At 44.5% G+C, this 8,178-nt stretch overlaps 4 non-coding genes across 4 annotated transcripts; all 4 read right to left on the bottom strand.

Moving 5' to 3' along the window:
* Nucleotides 1–1,980: 1,980 nt before the first annotated feature.
* trnak-cuu (transfer RNA lysine (anticodon CUU)) lies at nt 1,981–2,053 on the bottom strand. Its single transcript has one exon. It is a non-coding gene; the product is annotated as a tRNA-Lys (tRNA).
* A 3,074-nt stretch (nt 2,054–5,127) lies between these two features.
* On the bottom strand, nt 5,128–5,200 carry trnak-cuu (transfer RNA lysine (anticodon CUU)). Its single transcript has one exon. It is a non-coding gene; the product is annotated as a tRNA-Lys (tRNA).
* A 1,248-nt stretch (nt 5,201–6,448) lies between these two features.
* Nucleotides 6,449–6,521, bottom strand: trnak-cuu (transfer RNA lysine (anticodon CUU)). The gene has a single exon. It is a non-coding gene; the product is annotated as a tRNA-Lys (tRNA).
* Nucleotides 6,522–7,784: 1,263 nt separating this feature from the next.
* trnak-cuu (transfer RNA lysine (anticodon CUU)) lies at nt 7,785–7,857 on the bottom strand. The gene has a single exon. It is a non-coding gene; the product is annotated as a tRNA-Lys (tRNA).
* Nucleotides 7,858–8,178: the final 321 nt, after the last annotated feature.

Genomic DNA, 8,178 nt, shown 5'->3' with positions numbered 1-8,178 from the left:
AAAATTTGTTTTTTTTTGCAGCATCAGTACACTGTAATACACAAAACTACTACAGTACTGTGCAAAAGTCTTAGGCACTCTAGCTATATATATGTGCCTGAGATCTTTGGACAGTACTGTACCTAGATCTGTGATAATAAACCCGATTTGGAGACTCAATCATGAATAATCAGAAGGATTCAGCAGAATGGCTGCCAGCAGAATTTGTGGACACAGATTCAATTGCAACATTTAAGAGGAGATTGGATAAGTACTGGATGCGAGGGGTTTGGAGGGCTATGGACCAGGTGCAGGTCAATGGGACTGTCAGGACGCTGAAGCAGGGACCCAATCGCAGACCAAGTTCTGTGCGCACTGTGATATTTACTGAGTAGCAAATCTAGAGGGGCAACAAGGTCAGCATCAGAGTTCAGGCAGAGATCAAAAATTCCAGAGACATCCAAAAACCAGAATCGGGAAACAGGCAGAGTCAATATTCAGATGGACAGAGTTCAGATACAAAAAGGCTCAGGAAAACTCACTGACACAACAAACAGGTGAAAACACAGGACTGAAATACACTGAGCAATAAACAGAGAGGCAGATGATAGGTGGAGCACAATGAGACAGAAGTGGCAGCAAAACAGGTAATAATGAGAAACAGGTGAGAGACGGAGTACTCAGTAACAGGGGCTGGAGTAGAGCAGGAGCGGGGACAGGAGCACATGGGGCATGAAAACAAACAAGAGCACATGGCAATACAAAACCACAGACTGACAGCTAGGGGGAAACAGACAAAAAGACAGAGTTCAACTGGAGGTACTGACAGAGACTCAGCAGAATAACAGTTCATCATGGACTTGATGGGCTGAACTGCCTGTTTCTTTGCAGTAGTGCTTTATGACCCTATGACTCTGCACCCCCCTCTGTGTAGTGTCTGATCAGCCACATCAGTAGTCAGTGTTAAGGTGAACACAAAATCACCCACTACCCATTAGATCTACCTCTTTATTTAAAACTGCCAGCATATAATCTGATGTAATGTAAGTGTTAATTTACTGAGCGAGTTTTGAATTAGTGTGTTCAGTGATTGCTAATGCTTTGGAAATCAGATTTTCCTTTCAACAGGGACTAAGGTTGGATATGGGTGTTCACTGAGGGATGGCGGGAAAGGATGCACGCGAGATGAATGAACATTTTTAGATTCTGTAAATGGTGCAATTTAGATAATTGACTGTTCAAGTGCTGTTAATGCAACTTAGCCACCAGAGCAATTAGCTCGATGCAGATAATGGAACAGTGAGCCTGTGTAGTTAGTCGATCTCGGGTTATTGTTCAAGACAGCGCTCTTTTTTTGCAACCTTTTGCTGCCCTGCAGTTTCAGTTAGAGTACAGTCAAGTTTCTGCAATAGATTGAATGCAATTTCCATTAACACTCAAGACAAAGCAGGACCTAGTTTGTCTTGTCTGCGGCGAGCACTCTAACTGGCCTCACCACCATCTGGTGTGTGTGTGGGGATGGGGTGGGGGTTTGCACTGTGCAGGATCAAAATAAGCTGCAGAGAGTTGTAAACTCAAGTCAGCTCCATCATAGGCACTAGCCCAGCACCTTGGATATCTTCGAGGAGCGATGCCTCATAAAGGCATTTATCATTAAGGACCCTCATCACCCAGGACGTGCCCTCTTCTCATTGCTACCATCAGGGAGGAGGTACTGGAGCCTGAAGACACACATTCAATGATTCAGGGACAGCTTCTTCCCCTCTGCCATCAGATTTCTGAATGGTCAATGAACCACTACCTCACCACTTTTTTCTATTCTCTCTTACTTTACTTTTTTATTGCTGCATAACAATAAACTTCATGACAAATGCCGGTGATAATCCATACTTGATCCTGACTTGCATCTCATCCTCCACCCTGACACTCCACGACCACCTTCCCGACACTGAACCAGGGTCACAGCACTATTTTACTTGGTACCGTGCCGCCCAAAACTAGCGCCCAACGTGGGGCTCGAACCCACGACCCTGGGATTAAGAGTCCCATGCTCTACCGACTGAGCTAGCCGGGCAGTTCTGTTGCATTCCTGAGCCCTTTCCAACACAATGATATTCTTGTTATATCTGGTCACGAGAAATACTTCATCAGGTGTCTGGGAAGATTTGGTGTGTCACCAAAGAGTAGCAAATTGCTACACTTGACCTGACTAATTGCATCGCTGTCTGCTATGGAGGCTCCATATCGGGATCGGAAAAGCCGCAGAGAGTTGTAGACTCACCCAACTCCATCATGGGCACTGGCCTTGCCAGCATTGAGGGCACCTTCAAAAGATGGTGAAGCAAGAAGGCAACATTCATCAATGAAGATCCTCATCAAACAGGTCATGGCATCTTCTCATTGCTCACTTCAAGGAGGAAGTACAGGAGCCTAAAAGCACACACTCAACATTTCAGGAACAGCTTCTTCCCCTCTGCCATCAGATTTCTGAATGGACAACAAACCACTACCTCACTACTTTTTTATTCTCTTTTATTTTACGTTTTTATTGCCGCATAACAACAAGTTTCACGACATATGCCGGTGATAATCCATACTTGATCCTGATCCTGTTCCTGATTTGCACCTCATCCTCCACCCTCAGTATTTGTTCCCTCCACGACCACTTTCCTGACACCATCCGTAAGGAGCTAGTACACTCTCCCCGTCACCGCGTGGGTTTCCTCCCACGTTCCAAAGGCGCACGGGTTCGTAGGTTAATCGGTCACGTTGGTGTAACTGGGAGGAGCAGGCACTTTGGGCCGATACCGCGCTGCATCTCTAAACTAACAAACGTAATGGCCACACTGAGTACCATCTATGAACTGCACTGCACATACTCACCCGGGCGACTCTGACCGTGCCCCCCCCCCACCAAACCGCTGAGCTCTACCCGAAAGGACACAAGCAGCAGGCGCAAGGGAACACAAACACCTGTAGGCTTCTCTCTTGTGCACAACATCCTGTCTTGGAAATACATTTTCATTCCAACATCGTCATTAACGTTTGGATGCAAGGCAACAAGCTGTTGTGTCATTGGAACTTGAGTTCCATCAGCACTCTTGGCGGTTATAACAGTCCGCGGCTGAATGGACTCCTTTTGTAAAAGATTCAAAGTACATTTATTATGAAAGTATGTATGCAGTATTCAACTTCCCTCAGACAGCCTCGAAACAAAAGAAACACCATAGTACCCATTCAGAGAAAAATATCAAACACCCAGCGCACAAAAAAAACCTGTGCAAACAGCAAAAAAAACGAGTGCAAAACACACAGAATATATAACACCAAACCACAAGGTCAATGGAAGAGTCCTGGTATATTCAGTTCAGTTCACTTTAGCGCTGTGTCGTTCGTTATCTGCAGACTGCCCGAATCAAAATCACACAAAATAACAATGGGAAAAGGAGTGATCAGAAACCAGAAACACATCACAATGTGAACTACAGGGTCCAATCCACACACCGTGTTGATTAAACTTTGCCCAAAATCCAGGACCTCGGCATCATCCTCTGGCAGGAGCGAGTGAGAGGAAGAGAGACCAATCATACGTCGTCGGTAGATGGCGCTGAGCACCTGCTCACCTCCTGCTCTCGAACTCGTTGGTTTTGATCTTCCTCGATGAGAAATGGAGTCAATCATGGACTCACGCCCCATCTCAAGGCTTCTTGGCCTCTGGGCTGCACACTTTGTTTGGAACCTTACCGAACCCCCTCAGAGACAGCAAAGCACCCGATCACTCCATCGGCCCCAAAACGCAGCATCAGACTGTGGATCATAGGCTCCATCAGTAGCAGAACCACATTTGGAAGGAGAAGTAGTTTCGTGAACCATCTGGAGGATGTCGCTCTGGTCATGTTGTTTGCTGGCAACATCTTCTTCATTGCCATAAGACCATAAGATGCAGGAGTCGAATTAGGCTGTTCAGCCCATCGAGTCTGATCCACTATTCTATCATACCTGATTTATAATCTCTCTAACCCCATTCTCCTGCCTGCTCTCTGTAGCCTTTGCCGTCCTTACTAATGAAGAATCTATCAAACTCTACTTTAAATATACCCAATGATTTGGCATCCTCAACCGTCTGCGGCAATGAATTCCATGGATTCAAAACTCCCTGGATAAAGAAATGCCTCCTCAACTCTGTTCTAATGGGATGTCCTTCTATTCTGAGGCTGTGCCCTCTGATCCTAACTCTCCCTCTACAGAAAACGTCCTTTGCATGTCTATTCAATCCAGGCCCTTCGATATTTGGTATTGAAATGAGATTCTCCCTTCATTCCTCTAAATTCCAGCGAGTACTGTCCTAGAGCCATCAAACACTTCTCATACATTAGTCATTCTCATAAACCTCCTCTGGACCCTCTCCAATGCTAGCACATCCTTTCTTAGATATGGGGCCCTAAACTGCTCCCATTTCATAAACGGAATCAAAAGGAAGGGGAGTCCACTTGAGCGGATGTGGCAGAATTGTCAGCTCACTGACGGGATTAATGATGCGCTGAGAGGTTGTTCAGGTTTTGAATTGAATTGACTTTATTTCTTACATCTTTCATATACGTGAGGAGTAAAAATCGTTACGATATGTCTCCATCTAAATGTTTTTGGAATCTTATAAGAAAGCATTCAAAACCAGCTCCTAACTGAAGCACAACTCACATGTAAAAGAGCAGTTGAAATCACTGTATGGATGGATGGATTTAAAAGAGATGGGAGTGGCAACTTTTTCACAAAGAAGCTGCTGTCATGGTCCCTTCTGGCAATCCCCTACCTTACTATTTACCTCAGGAATTGGGCCTCAATCTCTTCGTTTAATTTCCAATCATTCCCAGGTTCCACTAACTACACACACCTGCTTTCCACCAGAAAATGCAGGATAAAGACCCTGTGATCACAACAAGGAGCTGCCAGTTCATTGGTTGACTCTGGTGTGAGTAACCTCGTTCCATGGTTTTTAGGACTATTCGTTCTAAGTCTAGCGTCGCTCCTGGATTCTCTCCAAACCCAAGACTTCGGGTAAAGACTCTCCTGGAAATGCAGGACACTGAACCTGGGTCACTAGTGCTATAACAGCATTATTTTAAATGGTACCGTGCCACCCAAAACTAGCGCCCAACGTGGGGCTCGAACCCACGACCCTGGGATTAAGAGTCCCATGCTCTACCGACTGAGCTAGCCGGGCAGTTCTGTTGTACTTGTGAGCCCTTTCCAACACAATGATATTCTTGTTATCTCTGGTCACCAGATATCTTACAAGGAAGCATTCAAAACCAGCTCCTAACTGAAGCACAACTCACATTTAAAAGAGCAGTTGAAATCACTGTATGGATGGAAACAACAGCCAGAAGAATAACTGAGTTGCAGCCAGGAATGAAATAACAGCCTCTACAGCTTTAGGAACACACTCAATGTTTTAGAAACAGCTTCTTCTTCAGCTCTGAAGAAGACAATCTAAGATTTCTGAATGGACAATCAACAAACCTATGAGCACTATCTCACTATTTTTTAGCTCTTTATTTTAATTTAAATAAAAGTATTTATACATATATACACTCATATATTTCATATGGTAATTTATAGTTCGATTGGTTTCACTGCACGTCCTGCACAAAACAACAAATTTCACGATGTATTTCAGTCAGATTCAACCTGATTCTGACCATCCTCCGGTAACTTGGTCCATATATGCAGCACCCTCTTTGTGAAAAAGTTGCCACTCACGTCTATTTTAAATCTCTCTCCTCTCACATTAAATTCATGGTCTCTGGTTTTAGACTCCCCGACCCTGGCCAGAAGAACATGACCATTCACCGTACTTTAATACTCCTCTAAAGTTACCCCTCGGTATCCCACACTCCAAGAAAACTTATCCGGCTGTTCCTGACTTCAAACTCTCCAGTCCCATTCCTTCCTCGTGAATCTTTTTTATTTTATTTATTTAGAAACACAGCACGGTAACAGTCACGGTAGCGTAGCGGTTAGTGTGACTCCGTTACGGCTCGGGGCATTCCAGAGTGTTGGAGTTCAACTCCAGCACCATTCTGTGAGTAGTCTTGGTACATCCTCTCCATAGAATGCATGTGTTTCCCCAGGTGCTCTGGTGTTCTCACACAGTCCAAAGGTAGGTTAACTGTCCTGTGTTTAGATTAGGGTTGATGGAGGTTGTTGGGGCAGTGTGGCTCGAAGTGCAGGAAGGACCCACTCCGTTCATTAAATAAATAAAATAATAAAAACTGGCCCTTCCTGCACCTCCCAGTTACACCATGTGATCAATAAACTTACTAACGCACGATAAGCAATACATCTTTAGAATGTCGGGGGAAACTGGAAGCCGACGAGGTCACAGGTAGAATGTTTGCAGGACATTGAACCTGGGTTGCTGGTGCTATAACAGTATTAATTTAACTGGTACCGTGCCGCCCAAAACTAGCGCCCAACGTGGGGCTCGAACCCACGACCCTGGGATTAAGAGTCCCATGCTCTACCAACTGAGCTAGCCGGGCAGTTCTGTTGTATTTGTGAGCCCTTTCCAACACAATGATATTCTTGTTATCTTTGGTGATCAGATATCTTACAAGGAAGCATTCAAAACCAGCTTCTAACTGAAGCACAACTCACATTTAAAAGAGCAGTTGAAATCACTGTGTGGATAGAAACAACAGCCAGAAGCATAACTGAGTTGCAGCCAGGAATGAAATAACAGCCTCTACAGCTTTAGGAACACACTCAATGTTTTAGGAACAGCTTCTTCTTCAGCTCTGAAGAAGACAATCTAAGATTTCTGAATGGACAATCAACAAACCTATGAACACTATCTCACTATGCTTTTGCTCTTTAATTTAATTTAAATAGAAGTATTTATACATATATACACTCATATATTTCATATGGCAATTTATAGTTTGATGTGTTTCACTGCATGTTCTGCACAAAACAGCAAATTTCACGATGTATTTCAGTCAGATTCAACCTGATTCTGATTTTGATTCTGACCATTCTCCGGTAACTTGGTCCATATATGCAGCATCCTCTTTGTGAAAAAGTTGCCACTCACGTCTATTTTAAATCTCTCTCCTCTCACATTAAATTCATGGTCTCTGGTTTTAGACTCCCCGACCCTGGCCAGAAGAACATGACCATTCACCGTACTTTAATACTCCTCTAAAGTTACCCCTCGGTATCCCACACTCCAAGAAAACTTATCCAGCTGTTCCTGACTTCAAACTCTCCAGTCCCATTCCTTCCTCGTGAATCTTTTTTATTTTATTTATTTAGAAACACAGCACGGTAACAGCCACGGTAGCGTAGCGGTTAGTGTGACTCCGTTACGGCTCGGGGCGTTCCAGAGTGTTGGAGTTCAACTCCAGCACCATTCTGTGAGTAGTCTTGGTACATCCTCTCCATAGAATTCATGTGTTTCCCCAGGTGCTCTGGTGTTCTCACACAGTCCAAAGGTAGGTTAACTGTCCTGTGTTTAGATTAGGGTTGATGGAGGTTGTTGGGGCAGTGTGGCTCGAAGTGCAGGAAGGGCCCACTCCGTTCATTAAATAAATAAAATAATAAAAACTGGCCCTTCCTGCACCACCCAGTTACACCATGTGATCAATAAACTTACTAACGCACGATAAGCAATACATCTTTAGAATGTGGGGGGAAACTGGAAGCCGACGAGGTCACGGGTAGAATGTTTGCAGGACACTGAACCTGGGTCGCTGGTTTAATAATAACAGCATTATTTTAACTGGTACCGTGCTGCCCAAAACTAGCACCCAACGTGGGGCTCGAACCCACGACCCTGGGATTAAGAGTCCCATGCTCTACCGACTGAGCTAGCCGGGCAGTTCTGTTGCATTCCTGAGCCCTTTCCAACACAATGATATTCTTGTTATATCTGGTCACGAGAAATACTTCATCAGGTGACTGAAAAGATTTGGTGTGTCACCAAAGAGTAGCAAATTGCTACACTTGTACTGACTAATTGCATCGCTGTCTGCTATGGAGGCTCCATATCGGGATTGGAAAAAGCCGCAGAGAGTTGTAGACTCACCCAACTCCATCATGGGCACTGGCCTTGCCAGCATTGAAGACACCTACAAAAGATGGTGAAGCAAGAATGCAACATCCATTAATAAAGATCCTCATCAAACAGGACAGGCCATC

Source organism: Mobula hypostoma, chromosome 13 (genome assembly GCF_963921235.1).
Source record: "Mobula hypostoma chromosome 13, sMobHyp1.1, whole genome shotgun sequence".
Lineage (NCBI taxonomy): Eukaryota > Metazoa > Chordata > Chondrichthyes > Myliobatiformes > Myliobatidae > Mobula > Mobula hypostoma.
This window is presented reverse-complemented; position numbering and strand designations above follow the sequence as displayed.